Here is a 14,510-nt window from a genome sequence, read left to right as displayed (position 1 = left end):
GAGATTCATCATATCACAACATATTAGTAGTAATGTCTGAGATGAGAGATTCATCATATCACAACATATTAGTTGTAATGTCTGAGATGAGAGATTCATCATATCACAACATATTAGTTGTAATGTCTGAGATGAGAGATTCATCATATCACAACATATTAGTAGTAATGTCTGAGATGAGAGATTCATCATATCACAACATATTAGTAGTAATGTCTGAGATGAGAGATTCATCATATCACAACATATTAGTAGTAATGTCTGAGATGAGAGATTCATCATATCACAACATATTAGTTGTAATGTCTGAGATGAGAGATTCATCATATCACAACATATTAGTAGTAATGTCTGAGATGAGAGATTCATCATATCACAACATATTAGTTGTAATGTCTGAGATGAGAGATTCATCATATCACAACATATTAGTTGTAATGTCTGAGATGAGAGATTCATCATATCACAACATATTAGTTGTAATGTCTGAGATGGAGATTCATCATATCACAACATATTAGTTGTAATGTCTGAGATGAGAGATTCATCATATCACAACATATTAGTAGTAATGTCTGAGATGAGAGATTCATCATATCACAACATATTAGTAGTAATGTCTGAGATGAGAGATTCATCATATCACAACATATTAGTAGTAATGTCTGAGATGAGAGATTCATCATATCACAACATATTAGTAGTAATGTCTGAGATGAGAGATTCATCATATCACAACATATTAGCTGTAATGTCTGAGATGAGAGATTCATCATATCACAACATATTAGTAGTAATGTCTGAGATGAGAGATTCATCATATCACAACATATTAGTAGTAATGTCTGAGATGAGAGATTCATCATATCACAACATATTAGTAGTAATGTCTGAGATGAGAGATTCATCATATCACAACATATTAGTAGTAATGTCTGAGATGAGAGATTCATCATATCACAACATATTAGTAGTAATGTCTGAGATGAGAGATTCATCATATCACAACATATTAGTAGTAATGTCTGAGATGAGAGATTCATCATATCACAACATATTAGTAGTAATGTCTGAGATGAGAGATTCATCATATCACAACATATTAGTAGTAATGTCTGAGATGAGAGATTCATCATATCACAACATATTAGTAGTAATGTCTGAGATGAGAGATTCATCATATCACAACATATTAGTAGTAATGTCTGAGATGAGAGATTCATCATATCACAACATATTAGTAGTAATGTCTGAGATGAGAGATTCATCATATCACAACATATTAGTAGTAATGTCTGAGATGAGAGATTCATCATATCACAACATATTAGTAGTAATGTCTGAGATGAGAGATTCATCATATCACAACATATTAGTAGTAATGTCTGAGATGAGAGATTCATCATATCACAACATATTAGTAGTAATGTCTGAGATGAGAGATTCATCATATCACAACATATTAGTAGTAATGTCTGAGATGAGAGATTCATCATATCACAACATATTAGTTGTAATGTCTGAGATGAGAGATTCATCATATCACAACATATTAGTAGTAATGTCTGAGATGAGAGATTCATCATATCACAACATATTAGTAGTAATGTCTGAGATGAGAGATTCATCATATCACAACATATTAGTAGTAATGTCTGAGATGAGAGATTCATCATATCACAACATATTAGTAGTAATGTCTGAGATGAGAGATTCATCATATCACAACATATTAGTTGTAATGTCTGAGATGAGAGATTCATCATATCACAACATATTAGTAGTAATGTCTGAGATGAGAGATTCATCATATCACAACATATTAGTTGTAATGTCTGAGATGAGAGATTCATCATATCACAACATATTAGTAGTAATGTCTGAGATGAGAGATTCATCATATCACAACATATTAGTAGTAATGTCTGAGATGAGAGATTCATCATATCACAACATATTAGTAGTAATGTCTGAGATGAGAGATTCATCATATCACAACATATTAGTTGTAATGTCTGAGATGAGAGATTCATCATATCACAACATATTAGTAGTAATGTCTGAGATGAGAGATTCATCATATCACAACATATTAGTTGTAATGTCTGAGATGAGAGATTCATCATATCACAACATATTAGTTGTAATGTCTGAAATGAGAGATTCATCATATCACAACATATTAGTAGTAATGTCTGAGATGAGAGATTCATCATATCACAACATATTAATAGTAATGTCTGAGATGAGAGATTCATCATATCACAACATATTAGTAGTAATGTCTGAGATGAGATATTCATCATATCACAACATATTAGTTGTAATGTCTGAGATGAGAGATTCATCATATCACAACATATTAGTAGTAATGTCTGAGATGAGAGATTCATCATATCACAACATATTAGTTGTAATGTCTGAGATGAGAGATTCATCATATCACAACATATTAGTTGTAATGTCTGAGATGAGAGATTCATCATATCACAACATATTAGTTGTAATGTCTGAGATGAGATTCATCATATCACAACATATTAGTTGTAATGTCTGAGATGAGAGATTCATCATATCACAACATATTAGTAGTAATGTCTGAGATGAGAGATTCATCATATCACAACATATTAGTAGTAATGTCTGAGATGAGAGATTCATCATATCACAACATATTAGTAGTAATGTCTGAGATGAGAGATTCATCATATCACAACATATTAGTAGTAATGTCTGAGATGAGAGATTCATCATATCACAACATATTAGCTGTAATGTCTGAGATGAGAGATTCATCATATCACAACATATTAGTTGTAATGTCTGAAATGAGAGATTCATCATATCACAACATATTAGTTGTAATGTCTGAGATGAGAGATTCATCATATCACAACATATTAATAGTAATGTCTGAGATGAGAGATTCATCATATCACAACATATTAATAGTAATGTCTGAGATGAGAGATTCATCATATCACAACATATTAATAGTAATGTCTGAGATGAGAGATTCATCATATCACAACATATTAGTAGTAATGTCTGAGATGAGAGATTCATCATATCACAACATATTAGTTGTAATGTCTGAGATGAGAGATTCATCATATCACAACATATTAGTAGTAATGTCTGAGATGAGAGATTCATCATATCACAACATATTAGTAGTAATGTCTGAGATGAGAGATTCATCATATCACAACATATTAGTAGTAATGTCTGAGATGAGAGATTCATCATATCACAACATATTAGTAGTAATGTCTGAGATGAGAGATTCATCATATCACAACATATTAGTTGTAATGTCTGAGATGAGATTCATCATATCACAACATATTAGTTGTAATGTCTGAGATGAGAGATTCATCATATCACAACATATTAGTAGTAATGTCTGAGATGAGAGATTCATCATATCACAACATATTAGTAGTAATGTCTGAGATGAGAGATTCATCATATCACAACATATTAGTAGTAATGTCTGAGATGAGAGATTCATCATATCACAACATATTAGTAGTAATGTCTGAGATGAGAGTTTCATCATATCACAACATATTAGTTGTAATGTCTGAGATGAGAGATTCATCATATCACAACATATTAGTTGTAATGTCTGAGATGAGAGATTCATCATATCACAACATATTAGTAGTAATGTCTGAGATGAGAGATTCATCATATCACAACATATTAGTAGTAATGTCTGAGATGAGAGATTCATCATATCACAACATATTAGTAGTAATGTCTGAGATGAGAGATTCATCATATCACAACATATTAGTAGTAATGTCTGAGATGAGAGATTCATCATATCACAACATATTAGTTGTAATGTCTGAGATGAGAGATTCATCATATCACAACATATTAGTTGTAATGTCTGAGATGAGAGATTCATCATATCACAACATATTAGTAGTAATGTCTGAGATGAGAGATTCATCATATCACAACATATTAGTAGTAATGTCTGAGATGAGAGATTCATCATATCACAACATATTAGTAGTAATGTCTGAGATGAGAGATTCATCATATCACAACATATTAGTTGTAATGTCTGAGATGAGAGATTCATCATATCACAACATATTAGTTGTAATGTCTGAGATGAGAGATTCATCATATCACAACATATTAGTTGTAATGTCTGAGATGAGAGATTCATCATATCACAACATATTAGTAGTAATGTCTGAGATGAGAGATTCATCATATCACAACATATTAGTAGTAATGTCTGAGATGAGAGATTCATCATATCACAACATATTAGTAGTAATGTCTGAGATGAGAGATTCATCATATCACAACATATTAGTAGTAATGTCTGAGATGAGAGATTCATCATATCACAACATATTAGTTGTAATGTCTGAGATGAGAGATTCATCATATCACAACATATTAGTAGTAATGTCTGAGATGAGAGATTCATCATATCACAACATATTAGTAGTAATGTCTGAGATGAGAGATTCATCATATCACAACATATTAGTTGTAATGTCTGAGATGAGAGATTCATCATATCACAACATATTAGTAGTAATGTCTGAGATGAGAGATTCATCATATCACAACATATTAGCAGTAATGTCTGAGATGAGAGATTCATCATATCACAACATATTAGTAGTAATGTCTGAGATGAGAGATTCATCATATCACAACATATTAGTTGTAATGTCTGAGATGAGAGATTCATCATATCACAACATATTAGTAGTAATGTCTGAGATGAGAGATTCATCATATCACAACATATTAGTAGTAATGTCTGAGATGAGAGATTCATCATATCACAACATATTAGTAGTAATGTCTGAGATGAGAGATTCATCATATCACAACATATTAGCTGTAATGTCTGAGATGAGAGATTCATCATATCACAACATATTAGTAGTAATGTCTGAGATGAGAGATTCATCATATCACAACATATTAGTTGTAATGTCTGAGATGAGAGATTCATCATATCACAACATATTAGTAGTAATGTCTGAGATGAGAGATTCATCATATCACAACATATTAGTTGTAATGTCTGAGATGAGAGATTCATCATATCACAACATATTAGTAGTAATGTCTGAGATGAGAGATTCATCATATCACAACATATTAGTAGTAATGTCTGAGATGAGAGATTCATCATATCACAACATATTAGTAGTAATGTCTGAGATGAGAGATTCATCATATCACAACATATTAGTAGTAATGTCTGAGATGAGAGATTCATCATATCACAACATATTAATAGTAATGTCTGAGATGAGAGATTCATCATATCACAACATATTAGTAGTAATGTCTGAGATGAGAGATTCATCATATCACAACATATTAGTTGTAATGTCTGAGATGAGATTCATCATATCACAACATATTAGTAGTAATGTCTGAGATGAGAGATTCATCATATCACAACATATTAGTAGTAATGTCTGAGATGAGAGATTCATCATATCACAACATATTAGCTGTAATGTCTGAGATGAGAGATTCATCATATCACAACATATTAGTAGTAATGTCTGAGATGAGAGATTCATCATATCACAACATATTAGTTGTAATGTCTGAGATGAGAGATTCATCATATCACAACATATTAGTAGTAATGTCTGAGATGAGAGATTCATCATATCACAACATATTAGTTGTAATGTCTGAGATGAGAGATTCATCATATCACAACATATTAATAGTAATGTCTGAGATGAGAGATTCATCATATCACAACATATTAGTTGTAATGTCTGAGATGAGAGATGCATCATACTTGCTCTTGATAGACGACCAGATGCCAGAAACGTTGTGGAGAGGTTAGAGGATGTTGTTAGGTTTGGGAGTGTTGTGGAGGTGTATGGGGATGTTGTAGAGAGGTTTCTGAGGGTTTTGGAGGTGTTTGGGGATGTTGTAGAGAGGTTTGGGAGGGTTGTGGAGGCATGGGTTCTGGAGGTGACAGGTGATGGTGTAGAAGTGGGAGGAGCTGTGAGTCAACAGAAAATACAGTTAAACACCAATATTGAAACAACTTCATGTCAGGAAATAAGTCAGGAAGTGAATTACTAGATACAAATGTATATGGAGTATTCTCTTACCATCTTTAACTATGAGACGCAACTCTTGGAATGTGTCTTTTATAGTTCGGTCCACTCCACACCAGTAGGTCCCTGAGTCTGACTTCCTCAGGTCCTTGATGGTCACATAGAATACATCTCCCTTGTTTTCTATACTGTATCTACCTTGAGATGCATTCTTAATCCCTTTAGTTTCAACCAGAATGTCTTTACCAGAACATGTCCCCTTGCAGAAGTATTTGTTGTTGTTCCCTGCCAATGTGAATGAGCAGCCCACAGTGACTTGTCCTCCTACCACTTCCTTAGTGACAGCTGACTCCACAACACACAGAGCTGTCAAACAGAAACACACAGTACAGTCACAACTGATGACCTGTGAGAAATACTTTAAACCTGCTGAAATCTTAGTTTAACCCTGCATAAACTCTTACTTTAACCCTGCTCAAATCTAACTTTAACCCTGCTCAAATCTAACTTTAACCCTGCTCAAATCTTAATTTAACCCTGCATAAACTCTTACTTTAACCCTGCTCAAATCGTACTTTAACCCTGCTCAAATCGTACTTTAACCCTGCTCAAATCATACTTTAACCCTACCAAAATCTTACTTTCTGCAAAGCTGTCATCAAGGCAAAGGGTGGCTACTTTGAAGAGTCTCAAATATAAAATACATTTTGATTTATTTAATACCTTTTTTGTTACTACATGATTCCATATGTGTTATTTCACAGTTTTGTTGTCTTCGCTATTATTCTACAATGTAGAAAACAGAAAAACAAAGAAAATTCTGGAATGAGTAGGTGTGTCCAAACTTTTGACTGGTACTGTATCTTATTCCTTATGTACTATATGATCCAGACAGTATGATAGAAACTGATACAGACAGACAGACAGACAGACAGACAGACAGACAGACAGACAGACAGACAGACAGACAGACAGACAGACAGACAGACAGACAGACAGACAGACAGACAGACAGACAGACAGACAGACAGACAGACAGACAGACAGACAGACAGACAGACAGACAGACACAGAACTCACCTGAGAGGAGACAGCAGGAGACAACATGGAGTATCTTCATTCTGGACAGTTACTCCTCAGTTACTGTACTGTTAAAGTTACTTTACCAACACAGTTACTATACTGTTAAAGTTACTTTACTATCACAGTTACTATACTGTTAAAGTTACTTTACTACACTCCAGGAAGCACAGGTCCACAACAGCTTGTCTGTAAGTTACTAGTTTGACAGCAGGGTGTTTCTGAAGTGCTCGTCTTTCCTTATTGAAAGCTCCTCCCTCCTCTGACACCTCTCTCTCTATATATATATAGATATATATATAGATATATATATATAGATATGTCTTGCTTGCATTGCCAAAGCAGAGATACTGTATATCCATCTCTGTCTCTCTCATTTCAATTAATTTCAAAGGGCTTTATTGGGAGGGGAAACATATGTTTACATTGCCAAAGCAAGTGAAGTAAAATGCATGTCAGAGAGATTGAGATGGTGGTGGTCTTGCTATAGGACAAACCCAGGGCCAACCGTACCAGCATATGGTCTCACAAGGGGTCTGAGGATCTCATCTCGGTACCAAATGGCAGTCAGGCTACCTCTGGCGAGCACATGGAGGGCTGTGTGGCCCCCCAAAGAAATGCCACCCCACACCATGACTGACCCACCGCCAAACCGGTCATGCTGGAGGATGTTGCAGGCAGCAGAACATTCTCCACGGCGTCTCCAGACTCTGTCACGTCTGTCACGTGCTCAGTGTGAACCTGCTTTCATCTGTGAAGAGCACAGGGCGCCAGTGGCAAATTTGCCAATCTTGGTGTTCTCTGGCAAATGCCAAACGTCCTGCACAGTGTTGGGCTGTAAGCACAACCCCCACCTGTGGACGTCGGACCCTCATACCACCCTCATGGAGTCTGTTTCTGACCGTTTGAGCAGACACATGCACATTTGTGGCCTGCTGGAGGTCATTTTGCAGGGCTCTGGCAGTGCTCCTCCTGCTCCTCCTTGCACAAAGGTGGAGGTAGCGGTCCTGCTGCTGGGTTGTTGCCCTCCTACGGCCTCCTCCACGTCTCCTGATGTACTGGCCTGTCTCCTGGTAGCGCCTCCATGCTCTGGACACTACGCTGACAGACACAGCAAACCTTCTTGCCACAGCTCGCATTGATGTGCCATCCTGGATGAGCTGCACTACCTGAGCCACTTGTGTGGGTTGTAGACTCCGTCTCATGCTACCACTAGAGTGAAAGCACCGCCAGCATTCAAAAGTGACCAAAACATCAGCCAGGAAGCATAGGAACTGAGAAGTGGTCTGTTGTCACCACCTGCAGAACCACTCCTTTATTGGGGGTGTCTTGCTAATTGCCTATAATTTCCAGCTGTTGTCTATTCCATTTGCACAACAGCATGTGAAATTTATTGTCAATCAGTGTTGCTTCCTAAGTGGACAGTTTGATTTCACAGAAGTGTGATTGACCTGGAGTTAGATTGTGTTGTTTAAGTGTTCCCTTTATTTTTTTGAGCAGTATATTTTATTATGTATTTTTCTGACATTTCATTGATCTGGATCGTTGATCAAGTATATTAATAAATCTATTCTCTTATCGACAACCAGTCATCTCTCTCTCTCTATTGAGCCTGGGGACGAGGTTACAGTTATTCTAATGAATTATATGTTTCAACTCAGTCAATTCAGGAAATGAAGTGAAATTCCATTCACGGATTGAGAAGTCCACATGGAAAATTATGGTCGTCGATGATGCATTTAATTGCTTTTCATTGTCTGGTTTGAAATGGAATTTAATTGAATTGAATTGGACCCCAGCTCTGGTAACAACAACACTGTGTCACAACCAGACGATCAGACAACCTCTTCTCTTCAGACTACAGATGTCACGTCCTGACCAGCAGAGGGCGTAATTGTATTAGTTTTGGTCAGGACGTGGCAGAGTTTTGTGTTATGTGTTAGTTAATTGGGGTTGGACTCCCAATTGAAGGCAGGTGTGTTGAGTTGCCTTTGATTGGGAGTCCTATATAGTAGTGTGTGTTTTTCCTTGGGGTTGTGGGTAATTGTTTCTGTTCAGTGTGTTATGATGTCAGTACTGTTTGGCTGTCAGTTGTTTCTTGTTTTGTAAATTGTATAGTGTTCGTTCTTAATTAAATGAGGATGAACACTAACTCCGCTGCACCTTGGTCTTCTTCTCTCCATGATGACAGCCCTTACAACAGACCATAGAATTACATATTAGAACTTAATTACATAATAGACTTTAATTAGTGCTACAGAGTCTATTCAGAGTCAATAGCTGTGACATTGTTTGACATCCAATTCTTTGTCATTCAGCGCCTGATTGTTAGTGGTTGGGGTCACGAGCAATGCATTCTGGGTCAGCGTTGGACACAGGCTGAGGGTCCACTGCATTCTGGGTACAAGTTCTTTCTTCCTCCTCACCATCATCAACATGTTAGACAGTGAGGAGAATCATTAGGTGAAGAAAGATACAGACGTGCACACACATGCATTCAAGTTAAAAAGCCATTACAGTGAAAGTCCAGGTTCTGCACACAAAAATAAGATTCGCGTTTCACGTTTCTAACCAAGAAATATAAAATGTTCTAGAAATGTTTAATGGAAGATATAGACTATGATGCTGTGCACAATGATACACTGACACAAATGTAAGAACATAAATTATTTATGTCTAAATATGTGAATACATTTCGCATTTGACTCTTATATACCATTTCCAAGATTGGCCACTTTTAATATTTTGTTTACATTTTATAAAAGTCTAAATGGTATCTTATACACTACAGTTGGGGGAAACATGGGACAGTGATGCTTATTTCTAATGTAATAATCTTGTTGTTCCACCTTGTAAACCAGTACCAGAAATCCTCTTGAAGGTTTTTCACACTTACTAGAGAGCTCTCTTTTAAGTACGCCCATTCAGCATCATTCACATCCTCTTAAGCCGTATCCCCACCCATCTCTTTAAGAACTCACATGAGGCCATGTGTTAAACTGAGTGATTAAGGTAGTGTAGTAAACAAGTGGTGAAAGTAGTAGACTACAATAGGGAACATCTCCAGGTAAAAAGACACTTAATTGGCCCAGCGTCGTCCAGGTTTGGCCGGGGTAGGCCGTCATTGTAAATAAGAATTTGTTTCTAACTGACTTGCCTAGTTAAATAAAGGTGAAATAAATCAAATAAAAAATATATTAAAAACAATATATAAAAAATCTAGTCCTTTGCCTATATAATAACATGTTGTTCTTCACATTGCCTCTGATAAAGACACTATAAATCAAATCATATGAAGATAGAGATGCTATTAATATACATGTCAAGGTGACCAGGGACAATTATATGGCTTAACAGAACAAATACGATAGTCGGGAAGCAAGTACAGGAAGTGAATCATTTAATAAATAAATAGAACGTAATATAAAACAAGAAAAGCGTACAGACATGAAAACAAAAACGAGTCAATAACGCCTGAGGAAAGAACCAAGGTAAGTGACAGATAAAACGAAGGTAATCAGGGAAGTGTTGCAATCCAGGTGAGACTCATGAGGTGCAGGTGCACGTAACAATAGTGGCAGGTGTGCGTAATCATGAGACAGCTGGCGACAACGAGCGCCAGAAAGGGGGAGCGGGAGTAAACATGATGCACGACCTACACAGATCGATCAAGATGGTGAGATACAACTAAAGGGACAAAGTGGAGGAGCATTTCAGTGGGACAGACACGAGGCGTATGGGGTCACGGATTACAAAAAGAAAGCCAGTCACATCGCAGACACCAACGCCACCATACCCGGACGAGCTAAATACCTTTTTCTCAGGCAACTCTAAGCCCTTGAGGACAATGAGGGCTAAGTGGTTAAGGTCTCCACGGAGGACATGTGTATTAGAGGATACTGTTGGGCTGCATCACAGCCTGTTATAGCAACTCCACCACCGCTGACCAAAAGGTGTCCTGCCTGCCCTCCAGGACACCTACAACACCAGGTGTTGCAGGGAGGCCAAGAAGATCATCAGGGACCTTAGCCACCCGAACTAAGGCCTGTTCTTCCTGCTTCCATCACTTAGACAGTATAGGAGCATCATATCAACAACTGGAAAACTAAAGTTACCATGTTTGTTTCAGCAGAGGAGGAACACATTATTGAGATGGTGACAATATAGTTAAAGTATCAGTCTATTTGATTATATATGTTTTACATTTCATTAATCCACATTTACAGTATTTCAGAAAGTATGGTCCAGAATGGATTTTGATAGGTTAAAAAATGATTCAAATGTTACAGAGACTTTACTGACTGTAAATACTAGTAAATAGCAGAACATTCCACTTGAAGGTCCATCCAACTGTCAGGTTGGTGGGTGTAGCTGGTGTATAAAGTCAGGCGCAAGAGAGCAGAGATGAGTGAAACAACACGCTTTACTAGACAGCACAAAGTAAAACAATTCACAAAGTGCAAAAAGAACGGTTGCCACAAAACACGGGTGATAAACAGCACCCGGCACAAACCAGCCGGAACATACCGTCCCGAACAATTAACAAACACACACAAAGACATGGGGGAAACAGAGGGTTAAATACATGACAAGTAATTGGGAAATGAAAACCAGGTGTGTGGGGAAACAAGGACAAAACAAATGGATGGGCGATGGCTAGAAGACCGGTGACGTCAACCGCCGAACGAACAAGGAGAGGAACCGACTTCGGCGGAAGTCGTGACACCAACTGATAATTACTAGTGGGAGGTTAAAAAATTATTCAAATGTTACAGAGACTTTACTGACTGTAAATACTAGTAAATACCAGAACATTCCACTTGAAGGTCCCTCCGACTGATAATTACTAGTGGGAGACTTGTCTATCATCCCTGAGCATCGACTTCTCCCACATACTGACCACTGACTTCACGAACTGAGGAAATTACCTTGACAGCAGCATTTACAGAATTACATACAACAACAAAACAATACTTATATTAAAACAATCTATTAATATGGTTTTTGAACACTTTAATTTGATTACAAGCATGATAGATGTACTGTTATTTCATGGTTGACGCAGTTTGATATTAGTCAATCAGCGATCTCAGTGAGTTCACATCAAGTGAATGTTTACAACTTGTTGCTCTCAGTTTACTAGAGGTATTTTCAGAGTTTCCAACATGTTATTAACACAGCGTTAGTTTGGGTCTGTTGTTTTACTAATGAGGGTTTGGTAGGTGGAGTCTTGGGTTGTTGTGTTGAGGGTTTGGTAGGTGGAGTCTTGGGTTGTTGTATTGAGGGTTTGGTAGGTGGAGTCTTGGGTTGTTGTGCTGAGGGTTTGGTAGGTGGAGTCTTGGGTTGTTGTGCTGAGGGTTTGGTAGGTGGAGTCTTGGGTTGTTGTATTGATATAATATAACAGATGACCTTTGCTGTCAGGAAGAGGGGACTAGAGAAGTCAGATCAATGTTTTATTCAGTTAAGAACGTACAATTGCTTAAACAAGTCAGACAAAATCACTTCATAAAACCACAATAAAATGATGACAGATTTATATTAAAACAAAAATCATTCCCCTTAACACAACACAACCCCCTGGTCCAGGCACATTCCCCTTAACACAACACAACCCCCTGGTCCAGACACACCCCCCTGGTCCAGACACATTCCCCTTAACACAACACAAGCCCCTGGTCCAGACACATCCCCCTGGTCCAGACACATTCCCCTTAACACAACACAACCCCCTGGTCCAGACACATTCCCCTTAACAGAACACATTCCCCTGGTCCAGGCACATTCCCCTTAACAGAACACATCCCCCTGGTCCAGACACATTCCCCTTAACACAACACAACCCCCTGGTCCAGGCACATTCCCCTTAACAGAACACATCCCCCTGGTCCAGACACATTCCCCTTAACACAACACAACCCCCTGGTCCAGACACATCCCCCTGGTCCAGGCACATTCCCCTTAACAGAACACATCCCCCTGGTCCAGACACATTCCCCTTAACACAACACAACCCCCTGGTCCAGACACATCCCCCTGGTCCAGACACATTCCCCTTAACACAACACAACCCCCTGGTCCAGACACATCCCCCTGGTCCAGACACATTCCCCTTAACACAACACAACCCCCTGGTCCAGGCACATTCCCCTTAACACAACACATCCCCCTGGTCCAGGCACATTCCCCTTAACAGAACACATCCCCCTGGTCCAGACACATTCCCCTTAACACAACACAACCCCCTGGTCCAGACACATCCCCCTGGTCCAGACACATTCCCCTTAACACAACACATCCCTCTGGTCCAGGCACATTCCCCTTAACAGAACACAACCCCCTGGTCCAGACACATCACCCTGGTCCAGACACATTCCCCTTAACACAACACAACCCCCTGGTCCAGACACATCCCCCTGGTCCAGGCACATTCCCCTTAACAGAACACATCCCCCTGGTCCAGACACATTCCCCTTAACACAACACAACCCCCTGGTCCAGACACATCCCCCTGGTCCAGACACATTCCCCTTAACACAACACAACCCCCTGGTCCAGACACATCCCCCTGGTCCAGGCACATTCCCCTTAACAGAACACATCCCCCGGGTCCAGACACATTCCCCTTAACACAACACAACCCCCTGGTCCAGACAAATCCCCCTGGTCCAGGCACATTCCCCTTAACAGAACACATCCCCCTGGTCCAAACACATTCCCCTTAACACAACACAACCCCCTGGTCCAGACACATTCCCCTTAACACAACACATCCCCTTTGTCCAGACACATTCCCCTTAACACAACACATCCCCATGGTCCAGACACATCCCCATGGTCCAGACACATTCCCCTTAACACAACACAACCCCCTGGTCCAGACACATATCATAACACTAACCTACCCACAACACATTCCCCTGGTCCAGACACATATCATAACACTAACCTACCCACAACACATCCCCCTGGTCCAGACACATTCCCCTTAACACAACACATCCCCATGGTCCAGACACATATCATAACACTAACCTACCCACAACACATTCCCCTGGTCCAGACACATTTAATGCCTTATTTCACCTAGTCGGCTCATGGATTCAAACCAGCTACCTTGCAGTTACTGGCCCAACACTCTTAACTGCTGGGCTACCTGCATCCCATAATAGATGATCTTTGTTGTCAGGCGGAACGGTCGAGAGAAGTCAGATCAGTTTTTTATTTAGTTGTTGGGGCTAGGGGGCAGTATTTGCAAAGCCGGATAAAAAAAACGTACCCGATTTAAACTGGTTACTACTCTTGCCCAGAAACGAGAATATGCATATAATTAGTAGATTTAGATAGAAAACA

Source organism: Salmo salar, chromosome ssa02, assembly GCF_905237065.1.
Source record: "Salmo salar chromosome ssa02, Ssal_v3.1, whole genome shotgun sequence".
In the NCBI taxonomy this organism is placed as follows: Eukaryota; Metazoa; Chordata; class Actinopteri; order Salmoniformes; family Salmonidae; genus Salmo; species Salmo salar.
The sequence above is the reverse complement of the archived record's forward strand: the minus strand, read 5'-3'. Positions refer to the sequence as shown.